General features: G+C 41.1%; 1 long non-coding RNA gene across 1 annotated transcript; it reads left to right on the top strand.

Moving 5' to 3' along the window:
* Positions 1-1,877: 1,877 nt before the first annotated feature.
* On the top strand, positions 1,878-16,961 carry LOC143028301 (uncharacterized). Its single transcript, XR_012966718.1, has 2 exons — positions 1,878-2,160; positions 15,406-16,961. It is a non-coding gene; the product is annotated as an uncharacterized LOC143028301 (long non-coding RNA).
* Positions 16,962-20,059: the final 3,098 nt, after the last annotated feature.

Raw genomic sequence — 20,059 nt, 5'->3', positions numbered from 1 at the left:
TAAATATATGATGAAACTAGAATGTTTCCCTAGCTCAATAGAGGCGCAGAACTCACTGGAGGAGGGCTAGTACTTTTCGTCAAAAACACAGCTAATTGTATTATCGACAATTCAATTAAGCAAGAGGAAAGTAAGGAATATATTTGGGTGGAGATTATAGGTAAGAACAAGAAGCTTATTATTGGCGTCCTATATACTCGTAAACCTCCTAACCTCAGCATTGACCAGACTGATCACCTGATTCAAGAAATTCGCAGGACGTCCCAGTATAAAAAACGTTGTTATGATGGGGAATTTTAACTATAGAAACAATGACTGGGAAAATTTAGTAGATCAGAAAGCGCAACTTTTTTTTTAGATGTGGTGCATGATAATTTTCTAAAACAAATTATCATACGAGGAGAGAGAATAATCTGAAATTACTATTAACTAAAAATTATAATCTACCGAGAAACGTAAAAATGTGAGGTAGTCTAGGCTCAAGATCTAATACTATATGAGAAGAATTAGAATAGTATGAATAACGTTCTAATACATGACTTCAGGAGAGCCGATTTTTATGAGAAAATATTTAGGATAATTGGTCACTTACGAGACAAACCCAGAGGACTATGACAGGGTAAGATACACGGTCAGCCCGGACGTCATTAGCGCAGTCAGGTGTCGGGTCACGGAGGGTAATATGCGTACCTTGGGTCAGGTCATTCACAAGCATGAGGTCAACAGCACGGTTAGCAATCTGGATGAAATGTGCAGTAAACTAAGAGCTTTGATTTTGAATGCACAGAATAAGTTTATTCCCCTCAAAACAATAAAGTCCAATACTTCCAAATGGATGGCGGATAGGATGAAAATCGCAATTGGAATAAAAAGAGGGCTTTACGCCAAAATAAAAAACGGGGAAACACATCTTAGACTGGCTAGACTAGTTAAAAGGAACACACGCACAGCGAAACTTAACTACGGTACTAAGGTTGCTAGACAAGCAAGATCCAACCCAAAGGGGTTCTTTCATCTCTACATAACAGAAAACAAAGGATAGGCCCAATTAAAAACGATGAAAATGTCATGTCACAAGTCAGTTTAGAATTAATAAATTCTAAATTTGTGAGGCAGCAGACATTGCAGCGGAATTATGTATGTATATATATATATATATATATATATATATATATATATATATATATATACATATATTTCGACCACTAGCTGTGGTCCTCTTCAGCAGTTACATATATGTTCTTGTCTTTGTACCCAGTATATGCAACTGCTGAAGAGGACCACAGCTAGTGGTCGAAATACACAGTTTACTCTGGATCTCAGTTTATCTTTCTCCGAGAGTGGGTTTAAGTTATATATATATATATATATATATATATATATATATATATATATATATATATATATATATATATATATATATATATATTTCGACCACTAGATGTGGTCCTTTTTAGCAGTGACATACATGTTCTTGTCTTTGTACCCAGTATATGTAACTGCTGAAAAGACCACAGCTAGTGGTCGAAATACACGGTTTACTCCGGGTCTCAGCTTATCTTTCTCCGAGAGTGGGTCTAAGATATATATATATATATATATATATATATATATATATATATATATATATATATATATATATATATATATATATATATATATATGAATTATAAGCAATTTATTGATTTATTAATTAATTCATTAATTCATTCATTCATTCATTCATTCATTACAATTAGAGAAAACTGAGTACACTGGAGAAGTATTATCGACATGTGGATTTTTGAAGCTCGAAACTATGAAGCTTGAAGCTTCGAAACTTCGAAGCGCGAGGAGGAGGAGGAGGAGAGAATATGTGTCAGTCCGACTCAGTCGACACATTGACCTAGGAGGAGACGAAAACTGTCGCATATGGAACACGTCCTAGCCGGCCACATCACTATATTATCACCACAACGAGTTCGTTCTGCTTCTATTCGTCTGAGTGAGCTTGGAGTGGTAACGTCGGCAAAAGGAAAGGGTAGGGGCGGCTAGCCTATGACACGAGAGCCAGGACGAAGAATTGGAAATTTGACCAATTGTATCACCTCATTGTTCAACCTTACGCATAACCCCACCCCACCCCAATCCAGTGTTAAATATCGCCGGTACTAAATCAAGGTATGACAAGTTCTCACGGCTGGGAGAGCCTGTGAAGTATTGACTCACAAATTTATCTGCCAGAGTGTGTAACTATGAAGAAACGAAGTTGCGTAGACTCCTTTAGACGTCATCTTTATTTTGTTAGATTCAGAGGTCGGAGACGACCTGATAACGTCTAAAATTACAGGTACCGCATTATCAAATGCAGGTTAGGTTAGGTAGGCAGGTTAGGTTAGGTGGGTAGGTTAGGTTAGGTTAGGTAGGTAGGTTAGGTTGGGTTAGAATAGACGAATTTAGCATACTTTAATTTCTTCGACCTCCACCTCTACCAAAACAAAAATGTCGTCTCAAGTAGTCAAAGCGGCTACGTTTGTTATTTTATAACTTTTAGCAACCGTTTCTATTATCGATTTCCGCCATGAATGACGTATATTACGTTGATGTATTATAATTTACAAAATCATTATTCAATTTTCTAATATATTGCGTAGGTGTCCACTTCTAAAAAGTTACCTTAGTTTATTGTGTGTGTGTGTGTGTGTGTGTGTGTGTGTGTGTGTGTGTGTGTGTGTGTGTGTGTGTGTGTGTGTGTGTGTGTGTGTGTGTGTGTGTGTGTGTGTGTGTGTGTGTGTGTGTGTGTGTGTGTGTGCGTGCGTGTGTGTGTGTGTGTGTGTGCGTGTGTGTGTGTGTGTGTGTGTGTGTGTGTGTGTGTGCGTGTGTGTGTGTGTGTGCGTGTGCGTGCGTTCGTGCGATATTAATTTATCATCATCGTCGCCGGCACTATTGTTATTACTATTATTATTGTTATTACTATTGTTACTGCTGTTGTTACTGCAGTTGTTACCGCTGTTGTTGCTGTTGTTGCTGCTGCTGTTTCTCTTGCTGTTGTTGCAGATGCTGCTGCTGTTGTTGCTGCTATTGTTGCTGCTGCTGTTGCTATTGACTGATTACGTTTGAATATCAAAAATTACTCAGAAATTTGTATGATTAGGCCTTTGTTCTACTGATATTCATATACAGTATAACGCTGTTCAGAAGGAACTACCCATATATATAGAATTATGCAGAATCCACGTAGGCCAGTAAAGCTGTCGGAGTTAAAATATATATTTGCATTCAATAAAGTTAGTCAAGTTCTGAGGTCTAAAAGGTTCTGACATCATGACAGATTCGGAGGATGGAATTAGAGAGGCATTTAAATATCTTCTCTCAGTGTTTATAAAGGAGAGGTTAGATATGGTACCTGACTGCGACCCGATCTTCAGTGGGGATGAAGGAAATAGACTAGCATCAGCATTAGTAAGGTAGAAGTAGTCGAACAGATCGATAGACTTAAACAGCGGCGGCGCCAGGAATTTTTAGTTGGGGAGGCTAAGGGGGGGCTGAGCAAATTTTTTGGGGGGCTAATAGTAATATGATAATACACATATATTATCCTCATTTCAGAAGGGGAAGGGGTTAATGGTTGGGCTAGCACTGATGGCTGACAAATCTTTAGCCCTGGCAATTAAAGATTCCACTTAATAAAATTATTTCAATAAGTGTTTTAAATTTTCAATTTGCTCATTTCAGTTGGGGGGGCTAATGGGGGGGGGGCTGGCCCAAGCCCCCCCCCCCCCCCCCCCCCCCCCCCCCCTGGCGCCGCCACTGGACTTAAAGCTACAAAGTCCCCGGGTCCAGACGAAATTTTTCAGTGCTTAAAGAGTGTAATTTGAAATCTGCGACCAGTTAACGGAAATATTTAATAAGGCGGTAGACACTGGTTTTATCCCTATTGCTTGGAGGTAGGCAAACACTGTCCCTGATTAAAAAAAAAAAAAAGGGAAATAAATTGTCTATTTGCAACTACAGGCCAATCAATTTGACATCAGTTATAGATAAAATGCTTGAATCAATAATAGCTAATAGAATCAGAGATCACATCAAGAGACATAATTTGATTCGTGACTCAGCATGGGTTCGCCAATGTGTAACTAATCTATCTTTTTACATTAATGTCTTCAAGGCGTCAGATAACAATGGTAATTACGATGTTATTTACCTTGACTAGCAAAGCGTTCGACAAGGTGTCCCACCAGAGAGTACTGATAAAGTCAAAGCCCATGGCATAGGAGGAAAATTGTTTGAATGGATTAGAGCTTGGATTGGTGACAGAAAACAGCGGGTCATCACAAATGGTGTAAAATCCAAATGGGGAAGTGTTTCTAGTGGGGTTCCCCAGGGCTGGATTTTGGGTCCCTAGTTGTTCACTGTGTATATAAATTACTTGGACAATGTGATTATTAGTTATGTTAGTAAATTTGCGAATGACACTGAAACAGGACGCCGAATTAGGTCAGGAGGAGAGATAGATTCTGCAGGAGGATCTTAACCCCTTCCATACGGTGCCGCATACGTAGGCGGCATGAGGAGCAAGTGGATACGCGAGGCTGCCATATCGGCGTCTTGATTATATTTATTGTAGTTGCCCCTACGTAATGACATACTCTCTAAACCAGTGGTTCCGAAACTTTTTTCTGTCATTTCCCCCTGCACCCGGGTCAACTATCCAGATTTCCCCCTTCATGTGTAATAGGGAAAGAGTAGTTGAAATACACTGTGACTATTTACTAATTTATTTTTCAAATGTACAAATATACTGATAAACAGGCATTCTCTCTCTCTCTCAGACATGAGAAAATCCATCAGAGATTTTTTTTTATTTAGTAGGTAGTGTAATTATTTCCCCCCTGGTAGCTTCAAATTTCCCCCCAGGTGGAAATTTCCCCCAGTTTGGGAACCACTGCTCTAAACTGTCTTCATCACATTTTCTATGGTTATCAATATTCACGGGTGAAAGAGAGAACGATCGATATAAGCGGTGACTATTCTTTATGATGCGAGTATTATTACGACACATCGTACGTCTGGCAGGTAATGCTGCCCGTGAAATTTTGGTCCGTAGACTCCGTACTGAAGAGGTCACCTCAACCAACAAAATTAGGAAAGGAGTTGGCTTATCAGGACCGCCCTCTACACGCGGGAAGTGAACTCAACTCACTTCCCGTAAGATACACACATACACCTCTCACGAACAGTGCCACAACACACGCACAAACATCTACACTTACTTTTTCTTCGACTAAAATTCGCTTCCTTTCTAACTTTCTCTTCTACTACATCTTCTCATTTCAGTTTACCTCCCACTAAAGATTTTTCCGTTTTTCCACCTTTCTCTACTACTACGCCTCCTACCATTTTCTAAACTTTCGTTGGTGATCCTAATCCTAACCCCGGCGTCAGCGCTGCCCTCCAAGCTCCCGATCCATTTCTTCGAGCCACGACCACCAATAAACCCCTAATCGCTCGCAATTCGCCCGGTGGCAATAGCCCTCTTTTATACGCTACTATCTTTTCATTTTCCTACATTCTTCCCCTCCCACAAAAACCGATCCCGCGCAAGCGAGGTGGTCTTTCCTAGAGATTCAGATTCAGATTCAGGAGTTGGAGGTTTAGTTATAGAGATATCTTTATAATATTTTTATGTTTGAGTATTTTTTTAGAACAAGACTAAGTTTATGTAAATTTTGTCCAAGTAGTAGGTGATTGAGCAAGATTGCATTTTAGCTACATTGGTTTGTTTTAAGTAATATAGTGTTTGATGCAATAATTTAAAGTACAATTACTAATGAATGGGGAAGATTGGAATGGTAGGTTCTGAGGAGAAGGCAGAAGGAAGGAAAGATGCTCTAAGATTTAACTAGTTGAGAATTTGATAAATTGTTTGGTTACAAGTTTGGACTTGAAATATGTATTGGGAAGGTTGATTTATAAAAATACAGCATTCGGCAAATGTTATGGATCTGTACTCTGTAGTCTGTGCAAGTTAAATAACCTATCTAAGATGGTAGATGATCTGCAGGAGGCAATGAATAGTTGAATTTGCCCCCATATTAAATTGACTGAGCTTTCTAGTACGAATACTGATGAGAATCACAATACAGAGGTATTGAAAGACATTCCCATTATTGATACAAGGATTTCACAGATTGGCAACCTTGTGGTTGATTTTCCAAATGAGAAGTATACCGGTAGTGACATGCTTATATGCTTATGCATGCCTAAACATGTGTAGTGAAGTAATAAGATCAAATTGATAACTGATTAAATTGTAATAAGATACTGGTGCTATTCTAGTAGCACACTAATAAAAAAAATTCATTAGTATCTTATTTATTTATTTTTTTAAAGATTATTTTTTTCTATGGAATTTCTTTTCAATACAATATTACCAATTATATATTTTAATGATGCCATTTTATTCTAAAAATAGGTTAGGTTAAATAGCTGCATTTATGTGTTTCTGGAATATTACAGCACATCCCCAGCAGGGCAACTTTTTTACATAGTGACCCTCCCCCCCACCCCCCTCCCTGTCCCCTCATGCAGAAAATAGAGAAAACAGGGAGAAATCCCTTTAGGTTGCATAAAAAAAATCATTCATACACAACCATCCTCCACTCACCCATATACCTGCCTCCATCCTTCCTTGCTCAACAGCCATTCCTATCTTGCTCAAAGACCCCTTCATCCCATCCATTGATCTCATCCTTGGATGGGGTGAAAGGGTCATGAATGAAAAGATGATAAAATTAAAGATGATGTGATTTTAGATATTTGTGATAGCAACAAAATAAAAAAAAAATTGACTCACATAAATGCATCAAGTGTATTTGAAGAGAGAAGTGTCACTTGATAAATGCCAAATATTGTTAGGGTTTTCTAATAATTTAAAAAAAAATTATGTAGAGTCTAATTTATAAGTACCATCAACAACAGAACCGTAGACATGACCACAACCAATACATTGATCAATCAATCAATCTGTTGCCCCAGGTCTCTTGTAGGAGACACACAGCTCTTAAGTATCTGAATTGGGCCACCAGGAAGGCCCATAATTCACTCAGGGAAGAAATATTGTGTTGCTCTTTAGGGATTGTTAGTGTGGGGCAATGTGGGATGAAGTGCTCTGTGTCTTTTGTGTGGTGGTTACACATAGGGCAGTTTTATTTTCTGGCCAGGCCTATTCTGTGTTAGAACTGTTCTAATATTAGAAATTGTCCTAAATGCCATATTATTTCTGCAGACCATATGCTCTGTCATTTTTTCTATTCCAATTGAATTTACCTCATCAAGTACACAAACTTTAGTTGATTGAAGATCTTCCAAAAATGTATGGTTTTTGTGACAAAATATTTTTTGTTGCATAATGTGTGTATGCTCCCTTTTTTCACTTAATGATGGTGGAAAGATGAGTAGCTGAAGTAAGTGTGGTGTATTAATTTTGTTAAAAAATATTACTCTTATTATTTATATGTGGCAATATCTTTTGAACAAAAAGAAAGTCTATTTGAAGAATATCTTTAAAAAACAAAAATTAAAAAGTGAAAATACATGCATGCAAATTTTTCATCTTTTACCTAGATTATGAGAAATGAGGAGGTGAGGAGGAGAACAGGGGTGGAAAGGGAGTTGGGAGATAGGGTTGATGAAAGAGTATTAGGATGGTTTGGACACATGGAAAGAATGAGTGAAGAAAGACTAGTAAAAGAAGTATGGAAGGCAGATGTGGAGGGAGTGAACATTAGGGGACGTCCTAGGATAAGGCGGATGGATGGGGGTGAGGAAGGACGGGAGAGGACAGAAGATAGGGGTGAATGGAGAATGGTTGTATATGGATGATGTTGTGATGCATGAGGTGGAATGGGTGGGGGGATGGGGGGGTGAGGTAGTATGTGTGAGCAGTGAGGCAGTATGTGTGAGCAAAACTTGATGCAGCCCAAAGGGATTTCTCCCCGTCTTCTCCTTTTATGCATGGGGGGACAGAGAAGGGGGTCGCCGATTTAATGAAGCGGCCTTGCTGTGGATGGGCTGTGTCTTGTGACACTGCTTCTGACCCAGGGCAGTGGACAAGGTGCAGGGATGACCCGTCATTCGGGAGGTGCTAAGATGAGAGGGAGGGTGGAGGGGTGTGGAGTGTATTCAGGGATGGAATGGGTGAGAATGATTTTATGCCTTTTCCTTTTTGGCTACCTCCTTTGTAAGGGGGAAAAAGCCTGGGTATATGTTAGGTCGGGTTTGAGTAAGGTAATTTATTTCTTGCCCAAAAATGAAAGGAATCGGTATTTTTATTTCATTCATGCAATTCTGGTGATATTTCACTCATTCTTCCTGCCAACCCTGGGGGTTGGGGTGCAGGGCTACACTGTGAGGACATAATGCAGAACTATAGGCACACAGTGAATGCTTTTAAGTCTGATGTGTTTTCCTGGGGGTATCCCTGGTCCTATACTGTTTCATGTGATTCCAGTGATGTTGATATTCATTAAGATTGCAAACCATTTATCTGGACACTCCTTTTCCCATAACCCAAACATGTCTGTTCTTTGGAGTCTACCCCAGCCTCTGTGGAGGTGTGGGGGGGAAACATAAGGGAGAGTCTTGTATTTATTTAATTGTAGTATACAGGAAAGGAGCAACGCTCATTGAGTCCCATCTCCTATTTTCTAATTTTCTAACATCCCTAGACTCAAATTCATGTACAGTTCCAATTTAATCTATATCTTTGATTTCCAATTATATTTAGCTTTGAATTCATGTACTGTTTGAGCTTGGGCTATATCACCTTCTAAGCTATTCCACATATATATACATCTCTCTTCACATCCTTTATCAATTTACTTCTATGACCTCTTAAAGCCCTCTCATCTTTAATCAGATCTCTTATATCAATGCAATCTATCCCCTTTAATGACCTGAACACTATAATCATGTCATCTCTTTCTCTTTGATCTTTTAAAGTTGGTAGGCCCAGTACTTTAAATCATTCCTCATGGCTTATCTACCAGACTGAGGACCAGTTTGGTTGCTGGTTGTGTTCTCTTTGTCTTTCACTACCATTTTGATGATATGTATCATAAGTGTACTTTATGTGAATCTTATTTTTTCAATCTGAAGAACTGAATTGTCATACAAGAATTCACATGGGTGGTAAGTTTTTATTATGTTCTTAAGTCTCCAGTTATAGTACTTGGCCCCCAACTTTGAAGAGAACTTGCACAAATGATCTTCATTGGTTTTCCCTAAGAATATGAAGATGCATACAAGAGATCACATTGGTTATAAGTCTCATAAATGTATCTTATGTGACTTCATTTTCTCAAGATGGTGATCTGAATCTTCATATGAAAAAGTCACACTAGTGAAAAGCCTCACAAATACACTTGTGTATCTTCATTTTTTCGATTTGGAGATTTGAATTGCCATGTGAGTACCCACTCAGGTGATAATAATATAATAATAATCTTTTATTTTGGCACTTAATCAATATACATGAAGTGCGGATAATGGAAAGAACACATAGTTCGAAATAACAATTACAATTGCCGAGGATAACACACAAAAGTATGTACAATTGCCGAGGATAACACAAAAGCATGTAAGCTTATTTCCATTGTTTTCCTCAATGCTTATTTCCATTGTGTGCCTTCTATATGTGAATCTTCATTCTATCTGGGCATTTAAGTAAGCATCTGGAAATTTGCACAAATACTAAACCTTATAATGGTACTCTATGCCAACAGACACTAGGTGCTCAGGATGCAATCACCACACAGAAGACAGGTGGTGAGGAGCCTATACCAGTAGGCATATAGTTGCAGCCAAAGCTATCCCCTTTGCCTTGTGTGCTTGGATAGTTGAAGCAAGTAACAGTCGCTTCTGGGAATCAGAGAGAAGTGCAGGACTTAAACCCACAACTAAGTGAATGCAAGAACAGCACATTTCCAATCATGTCACGAAATGAACATGACTTTTCCTATTCAACTTAAGCTAATCTACAGTCATGGTGGTCGAGAATTTTACCATGTTAAAATTTAATTCGACGCTCACTGTGACTCAGGACAAAATGAACATGACTTTTCCTTTTCAACTTAAGCTAATCTACAGTCATGGTGGTCGACAATTTTACCATGTTAAAATTATTTTCGACGCTCACTGTGACTCACGACGAAATGAAAATGACTTTTCCTATTCAACTTAAGCTAATATACAGTCATGGTGGTCGAGAATTTTACCATGTTAAAATTGTCTCAACAGCTCACTGTGAATCAGGACGAAATGAACATGACTTTTAATATTCAACTGAAGCTAATCTACAGTCATGGTTGTCAAGAACTTAACCATGTTAAAATTATTTTCGACGCTCACTGTGACTCAGGACGAAATGAACATAACTTTTCCTATTCAACTTACGCTAATCTACAGTCATGGTGATCGAGAATTTTGCCATGTTAAAATTGTCTCAACAGCTCACTGTAACTGACGACGAAATGAAAATTACTTTTCCTGTTCAGCTGAAGCTAATCTACAGTGATGGTGGTCGAGAATTTTACCATGGTAAAATTATTTTCGACGCTGACTGTGACTCAGGACGAAATGAATATGACTTTTCCTATTCAACATAAGCTAATCTACAGTCATGGTGGACGAGAATTTTACCATGTTAAAATTATTTTCGACGCTCACAGTGACTCAGGACGAAATGAACATGACTTTTCCTATTCAATTTAAGCTAATCTACAGTCATGGTGGTCGAGAATTTTACCATGTTAAAATTATTTTTGACGCTCACTGTGACTCAGTACGAAATGAACATGACTTTTCCTATTCAACTTAAGCTAATCTACAGTCATGGTGACTGTGACTCAGGACGAAATGAAGATGACTTTTCCTATTCAACTTAAGCTAATCTACAGTCATGGTGACTGTGATTCAGGACGAAATGAACATGACTTTTCCTATTCAACTTAAGCTAATCTACAGTCATGGTCGTCGAGAATTTTACCATATTAAAATAATTTTCGACGCTCACTGTGACTCAGTACGAAATGAACATGACTTTTCCTATTCAACTTAAGCTAATCTACAGTCATAGTATTCGAGAATTTTACCATGTTAAAATTGTCTCAACAGCTCACTGTGACTCAGGACGAAATGAACATGACGTTTCCTATTCAACTTAGGCAAATCTGCAGTCATGGTGTTCGAGAATTTTACCATGTTAAAACTATTTTCGACGCTCACTGTGACTCAGGACGAAATGAACATGACTTTTCCTATTCAACTTAAGCTAATCTACAGTCATGGTGGTCGAGAATTTTACCATGTTAAATTTATTTTCGACGCTCAATGTCACTCAGGACGAAATGAACATGAGATTATTTGGATTTTGGGTAATTTTGGTCACTTGCTCCGATTTACCCTCCATCTCACCCACAGGTCGAGGGCGGCCAGGGCTTCCGTGGAGTCATATTTGACACCACTCAGGCCAACGGTATGGGTGCCAGAGGCCAAAAGGTGATTACTGGGTGAAAAGGCCCAAATTTGGAGGGGTGCCACTGCCACGCTCTTGGACTCAGGCCGCTCATGTTTACCTTGCTGTGCATTTTGATCGACTCTCAACCTGTGGGGCTGGTTTGGACCAAATCGGTGACCTTCGAATTTTCGGCTAAATTCATGAGATTTGAGATTTTTTGGATTTTGGGTAATTTTGGTCACTTGCTCCAATCTACCTGCCATCTCACCCACAGGTCGAGGGCGGCTAGGGCTGCCGTGGAGTCCAATTTGACACCACTCAGGGCAACGGTATGGGTGCCAGAGGCCAAAACTTGATTACTGGGTGAAAAGACCTAAATTTGGAGGGGTGCCACTGTCAAGCCCTTGAACTCAGGCTGCTCATATTAACCTGCTGTGCACTTTGACCGACTCTCTGTGGGGCAAGTTTGAACCAAATCGGTCACCTTCGAATTTTGGGCTTAATTCATGGGGTCCTTTGAGATTTTTTGGATTTTGGGTAATTCTGGTCACATGCCCCGATTTTCCCGCCATCTCACCCACAGGTCGAGGGTGGCTAGGGCTGCGGTGAAGTCCAATTTGAAACCACTCAGGCCAACGGTATGGGTGCCAGAGGCCAAAAGGCGATTACTGGGTGAAAAGGCCCAAATTTGGAGGGGTGCCACTGCCACGCCCTTAAACTCAGGCTGCTCATGCTTACGTTGCTGTGCACTTTGACCGACTGTCTCCCTGTTGGGCAAGTTTGGACCAAATCGGTCACCTTCGAATTTTCGGCTAAATTTATTTTTTGGATTTTAGGTCATTTTGGATTTTGGGTCCTTCTGGTCACTTGCTCCGATTTACCCGCCATCTCACCCACAGGTCGAGGGCGGCTGCGGCTGCCGTGGAGTCCAGTTTGACATCACTCAGGCCAACGGTATGGGTGCCAGAGGCCAAAAGGTGATTACTGGTTGAAAGGGACCAAATTTGGATGGGTGCCACTGCCACGCCCATGGACTTAGGCTGCTCATGCTTACCTTGCTGTGCACTTTGACCGATTCTCTCTCTGTGGGGCAAGTTTGGACCAAATCGGTGACCTTCGAATTTTCGGCTAAATTCATGGGGATCCTTTGAGATTTTTTGGATTTGGGGTCATTTTGGTCACATACTCAGATTTACCCGCCATCACAACCCACAGGTCGAGGGTGGCTAGGGCTGCCGTGGAGTTATATTTGACACCACTCAGGCCAACGGTATGGGTGCCAGAGGCCAAAAGGTGATTACTGGGTGAAAAGGCCCAAATTTGGAGGGGTGCCACTGCCACACCCTTAGACTCAGGCTGCTCATGCTTACGTTGCTGTGCACTTTGACCGACTGTCTCCCTGTTGGGCAAGTTTGGACCAAATCGATCACCTTCGAATTTTCGGCTAAATTCATGGGGTTAATCCTTTGAGATTTTTTGGATTTTGGGTAATTTTGGTCACTTGCTCCGATTTACCCGCCATCTCACCCACAGGTCGAGGGCGGCTAGGGCTGCCGTGGAGTCCAATTTGACACCACTCAGGCCAACGGTATGGGTGCTGGAGGCCAACAGGTGATTAATGGTTGAAAAGGCCCAAATTTGGAGGGGTGCCACTGCCATTACCTTGGACTCAGGCTGCTCATGTTTACCTTGCTGTGCACTTTGACAGACTCTCTCCCTGTGGGGCAAGTTTGGACCAAATCGGTCACCTTTGAATTTTCGGCTAAATTCATGGGGTTAATCTTTGAGATTTTTTGGATTTTGGGTCATTTTGGTCACTTGCTCCGATTTACCCACCATCTCACCCACAGGTCGTGGGCGGCTAGGGCTGCCGTGGACTCCAATTTGACACCACTCAGGCCAACGGTATGGGTGCCAGAGGCCAAAATTGATTACTGGGTGAAAAGACCAAAATTTAGAGGGGTGCCACTGCCACGCCCTTGGATTCAGGCTGCTCATGTTTACCTTGCTGTGCACTTTGACCGACTGTCTCCCTGTGGGGCAAGTTTGGACCAAATCGGTCACCTTCGAATTTTCGGCTAAATTCATGGGATTTTTTTGGATTTTGGGTCATTGTGGTCACTTGCTCCGGTTTACCAGACATCTCACCCACAGGTCGAGGGCGGCTATGGCTGCCGTGGAGTCCAATTTGACACCACTCAGGCCAACGGTATGGGTGCCAGAGGCCAAAAGGTGATTACTGGGTGAAAAGGCCCAAATTTGAAGGGGTGCCACTGCCACGCTCTTGGACTCAGGCTGCTCATATTTACCTTGCTGTGCACTTTGATCGACTCTCTCCCTGTGGGGCTGGTTTGGACCAAATCGTTCACCTTCGAATTTTCGGCTAAATTCATAGGGTTTATTAATCCTTTGAGATTTTTTGGATTTTGGGTCCTTCTGGTCACTTGCTCCGATTTACCCGCCATCTCACCCACAGGTCGAGGGTGGCTAGGGCATTTTGGGTCATTTTGGTCACCACCACCGATTTACCCGCTATGACACCCACAGGTCCGGGGCGGCCTGGGATGCCCTGCAGTGTAATGGCACACCAGTCAGGCACACGGTATCCCTGCCACAGGCATAAACGTCAAAAGGCCAATCTTTGGAGGGCTCTCAGCGCCACACCCTTGGTCTCAGGATTCTGCTGTCTACGCTGATGTGCACCCTATCCCACTCTCTACTTGTGGCGCAAGTTTTGGACCAAATCGCTGACCTTCGGATTTCCCCCCAAATTGCATGGGGTACCCCCTTTGAGATTTTGGGCATTTTGGGGCATTTTGGTCACCTCCACCGATTTACCCGCTATGACACCCACAGGTCCGGGGCGGCCTGGGATGCCCTGCAGTGCAATGGCACACCAGTCAGGCACACGGTATCCCTGCCACAGGCATAAACGTCAAAAGGCCCAACTTTGGAGGGCTCTCACGGCCACACCCTTGGTCTCAGGATTCTGCTGTCTACGCTGATGTGCACCCTATCCCACTCTCTACTTGTGGTGGAAGTTTGGACCAAATCGCTGACCTTCGGATTTTCCCCCAAATTGCATGGGGTACCCCCTTTGAGATTTTGGGCATTTTGGGTCATTTTGGTCACCTCCTCCGATTTACCCGCTATGACACCCACAGGTTCGGGGCGGCCTGGGATGCCCTGCAGTGCAATGGCACACCAGTCAGGCACACGGTATCCCTGCCACAGGCATAAACGTCAAAAGGCCCAACTTTCCAGGGCTCTCACGGCCACACCCTTGGTCTCAGGATTCTGCTGTCTATACTGATGTGCACCCTATCCCACTCTCTACTTGTGGCGCAAGTTTGGACCAAATCGCTGACCTTCGGATTTCCCCCCAAATTGCATGGGGTACCCCCTTTGAGATTTTGGGCATTTTGGGGCATTTTGGTCACCACCTAACCATGAAGACCACATAAGCCCTGTTAGTCATGATACAACCCAAAGCTCATTTGTTAATCACCAGTGTTGCCCCAAGTTTCACTAACTGAAAAGCCACAGACCCATCTCTAGATCTTAACTTTGGACTTGCCTGTGTTTTATTAGTGTGGGACATTTTTTATGTCACCATTTAGCAGGAGGGAGGTGGGCAGCTGTCAGTTGTCAAATCAGAATTTTGCATGAATGTGAAGGAAATATAGTTGAAGCTAATATATGGTGGTGATGGTATTTATAGCTTTTGAAGATGGGCAGCAAAGAGATGATTCTCTTATGACATTCATTTTGTAGGGCCATGACAAGGAGGCACATGTTATCGGTCTTCTCATTCATTAAGGTTAATATAGTCCAATTATAATCACACTGCCATAGGCACATTGTGCTAGTGTAATGGATGATTTGAATTATGTTTTTATTGTTTTCAGATGTCTGTTGGACAGCAAGCCAAGTTGACTTCCTCCCCTGATTACGCTTATGGATCTCGAGGTTTCCCCGGCCTGATCCCCCCGAATTCTGTCCTCATATTTGACGTGGAACTTATTTCTGTTGATCCTTAAGTAATGTGCTTCATGAAGAGCACATAAGCCCACACCAGGAATGGCCCTGTCTGTTGTCATGTTCCTTCATTTCCTCCTTCAATTTTGTATGAACGATTGTGTCATTTGTTAGTCCTTTCCTTTATCCTAGTACAAAATAGGTTATTTCAATCTGAACAACGGGTGGGGATTCTGAATGTGAACTTGGAAGTTCTGACTTATTTTCAAGTCCTAGTATCTAGCATACTTTTATACACTTGTACGCTTGGGGACACTTAAGCGCGTTTGCTCTTAAGTTGTCATCAGAAGAGCATTTATTGAAGGTAATGTGGGTTCTGAAAAGCCAATATATACACATGAAATATGTTTTCCATATTTTAGGCATCCAGGCATTATATCAATTGCAAACTCCTTTCTTAGGATTTCAGCTTTTCTCTTGATGGATATTCCCATAGCTCATGTATTCAGGGTACTATGTTTAATGAACCACACAACTGTAATAATACAAAATGTACTCTTAAGCATCACGCTTTTATTTACATGAGCGATTGTATGTAGGAAAGATATTGCTTTGCAGTATATACCGATGATAGATTTCACTAGTGTCCGATAACCTCCCCCCTTCCCCAATGATCCTGCTGTAGTTTTGAAGATTATCGTGAAAATGGAAGGGTTTCAGCCAAGCGGACGGAGTCATTTCCATTTTTGTGATATTCAAAGCATTTCAGGCCACATAAACTGCCAGCTTAACTATGTATGGATGCAGCATTGCCAATAGAGTGTCAAGGGCCATTGTGTAGGAATTTGCTCCTCCAATCTAGCATGTAAATACATGGTTGCTAACCTTTGAGAAGGTTGCAACGTGTCACACGTGCTTCATGATTAGTACCAACAGTATGTGTTGAACTGTAAATGTATTGAAGATTAGGTCAAGCAGGGACATACTAGTTGTCCATTTGTGCAGACATTGTTGCCAATTAAATGTTACTGCAGGGAACCTTACCAATGTACTACATTGCAACCTCCCCCTCCCATTTCTCTATGCCATGTTTATTGTACATTTTAATGCTGGTTATTTCCTAACCTCCCAGTGAGATTGCAATGCCATTATACATACAAAAAGATGTTTTTGTAATTGTTCAGTACAACCCCAAAGTTTTCATATCTGTACTAGCCAACAGATTCTTTTTTGGAATTTACTGATTATAATGACTTTGGTGACAGTTTTAATTGATCTCATGGCCAATATTTTCTTTTCTCTTCTCATTTCCAACTTGATATTGTAAGACTGACATCATTTACATAGCTTTTGTGTGAACAGCAGTTGATTGGGAAGGACATTTGCTCTTGTCCTTGTTTCAGTGAGACTACTCTATTGTCCTTTTTCATTTGTAACTTTTCAGTACAAGGTTCTTCTTGTCAAATAAACTTGGGAAATATGTATACTTTTCATTTTATTCTCAGTTTCCAAAAGATGTCTGTGTTTGTTATTTTCATAAAGATCATAATGAATTTTTCAATGCAGACTTTGGCAGGGATCTTCAACCATTTCAGCAAGTCAAATTGTCGCGTGCAGCATCAGCTGCCATATATATGATGCATCAAGCTATATGCATTATCGAATATAAGTCACTGCTGTATTACTCTTTTACTCTGAGCAATAATAAAACTGAAAATGTGATCAAACCAGTTCTTGGAATCCGGGGGTAACTCGTTTACAACTACAAAAAATTATACAATTAAGATGCCGATGTTGGGATCCTCATGTGCCAACTTGCACTTCATTACACCTACTGTACATAGGCATCATTATACCAGTGGTTAAAAAGAAAAAAAATTGGGTAAGTTCCGGATCAATTGAAGGTGAAGTACGTGTATATTATTCTTCTGCCCACTCTCCCTTGGCTAGGGAGCTGCCCCCAGTAAAGTTGCCCGCACTGCAGCAGAAACTACAATGAAATCAATGTTAACCCAGGTCTGTCCTGTAGGAGACCCACAGCTCCCAGCTGGTCTCTACCCTGATTGGTGATTGCTAGGCTTATTCTGTAATGGTTGGGTTTCAGTATAGGGTAATGGTCTATACCAGTGGTTCTCAACTTTTTTTTTTTTTTTTTTTAGCTCCATACCCCCTTAATGAATACACAACATTTGTATGGCTCCCCTTCATTTTTCTTCCAAATCCCACCCTGCCAAAAAAGGGTTGATGAACAAACATTTTGCTTTATTGCCTTATTACAAAGTTAACAAATTTAGTTATATTTATTCATTCTGCCAGGACAGAGTAGGGAAGTTTTTCTTTCTTTTCCTTGCACATAGAAATCTATAATTTGTCAAAACCAAGTCATAGACTAGGATGAGAACCACTGGTCAAAACTTACTTATGTTGAAGTAGTCCCAGCCAGCCATGTAAAAGATTTCATTTCAGATGTTTGGTAAGGGTACAGTCAAAAGGAGTATGATGTTAGGGGGTCAGTCTTAAAGTGCTGGCTTTATGATCAGTTTCTCTTATGAATACACAAGGAGTCTTGCAACATGTCCACACAAAAATGCATACAGACTCCAATCACTAATGAAGCTAGTAAAATTGTGACAGTGGAGTGAGAAGTTTTGTGTAGATTTCTTCAAGGGAAAGGACAAACATGAATGTAGTAGCTTTAGAGGGATCAGTCTGTTAGGTGTTGGAAAGTCACATGGGAGGGTAAGATTAGGACGTGAACAGAGGGAGTAATTGAGGAGCAGTGTGGGTTCAAGAAAGAAAGGTGTCTAGATAAAATTGTCTTGTAAGGCAGATGTGTGATTTCTTGACAAAATGTAAGTATGTAGTTTGTGGATTTGGAGAAAGCGTGTGATTGGACGTGTTGCAGACGTACATATACCAAAGGCATATGCAGACGTACATATACCAAAGGCATATGGAGACGTACATATACCAAAGGCATATGCAGACGTACAAGTGAAATTTTGTTGGGAGCAGTTAAGGTTCTACATTATTGAGCTATTATAAGAAGAATCGAAAGAGTTTGAGGTAAAGGTGAGACTGCCAAGGTTGTGTAATGTCTCCTTGGTTATTCAACATGTACATGGATGGGGGAGACAACTGCAGTAAGTTGGAGGTGTTTGAAAGGAAAAAGGATGGCAATGAGTTTGAGGTGTTTAATAGGAAAGGCTGGAGGAAGTGAAGAGCTTAGTAATTAAGATCACATGAACTATAGTAGGGAGTGAAGGAGTGGAACTAAATTATAGAGTAAGGGAAGGAAGTCAATATCAGGGAGGAATCAATAGTATCATGAGGAATAGGTATATGGAGGACAAATACAAAGAAGACAGTATGAAGGGTTTATTTTGCCCATGACTGTATGGAGCAGAGACTTGGAAATTGAGCAGGCAGGAAGGAAGAGCCTAAATGTAATTGAAAAGTATGTCGGGAGTTATGAGGATGAATAGAAGTGAAGAGTTGAAGCAGAGAACAGGCAGGTAGGGTTGACTAAAGAATAGTGGGATAGCTTGAGGACTTGAAAGAATGGAGAAAGGCTAAAAAAAAAGTGTTGAAGACAGGCACATGAAGAGAGTTTCAGAAGACAGGTGAAATGGGGCCTTGGGTACAAGGGCAATGTGTTGAATGGGGAGGGAAAGAGCAAGAGATGGTGAGTGTTGAATGGATGAGAAACTGACATGGCCCAATTTTTTTTTTTTTTTTTTTTTTTTTTTGGGGGGGGGGGCATGTATTGAAGTGACTGGTGGTATATTGCCATCAGCTGTTGAGCCTTGCTATGAATATTCTGTCTTGCTGCATTGCCACTAATCCAAGTATTGGGCAGGATGACAATCCACAAGGGGGTGAGGTGGAAGACAACTGACAGAATTTGCATTACTGTGTGACAGGTGAAGGGTGGGTGTCTGCATGGTCATTCCCCTACCCCATATAAAAGGAGATGTATATGTATGTTATGAGGTACTGGTGTCAGGTTATAGATGTTTGAGTTGCATGAACCTCCATGTCCCCAAACTCCCAATTCTTATAGACGAGATACTTAAGATGTATAAAAAGATAATACTCATGCTCATGTTGCCATTGAGACTACCAATGCTTGGGACACATTAAGTAATGATGATAACTGGCCACTGGCCCACACTCAGTTTTCCACCTAATTAAGTACACAAACTACTGCCAAAACCACCCAGTAACATCTTCAGTTCACAGTATACTGCTACAAACAAGAAGCCCTCTACCTTCAAGAACCTGACCATATCAGCTTCCAAATAAGATTCATGATGGATGAGCCTAGAACCACATGTACAAAAATGCACTGCCCTGCTGCCTTGAAATGACACCTCACCTCCACAATCTCCCACTCCATACCAGCATACCCACAACAGACCCACCCCATAATCCCTTGTCTTCATGTTACCTTAAAAGAAGACCCTATTTCCCCAAGAGAAACAGCAGAACTAGTAGCCAAATACAAACGCCATGACAGTGTACTCCTGAGTTAAAAAAATCCACCAAGGCAAGTCCCTCCCAAATCTGAATATATCACTCCCT

The sequence above is a fragment of the Oratosquilla oratoria genome, chromosome 9, assembly GCF_046742065.1.
Source record: "Oratosquilla oratoria isolate Oo_2021 chromosome 9, ASM4674206v1, whole genome shotgun sequence".
In the NCBI taxonomy this organism is placed as follows: domain Eukaryota; kingdom Metazoa; phylum Arthropoda; class Malacostraca; order Stomatopoda; family Squillidae; genus Oratosquilla; species Oratosquilla oratoria.
Note: the sequence above shows the minus strand (reverse complement) of the source record. Positions and strands in the feature narration are given on the sequence as shown.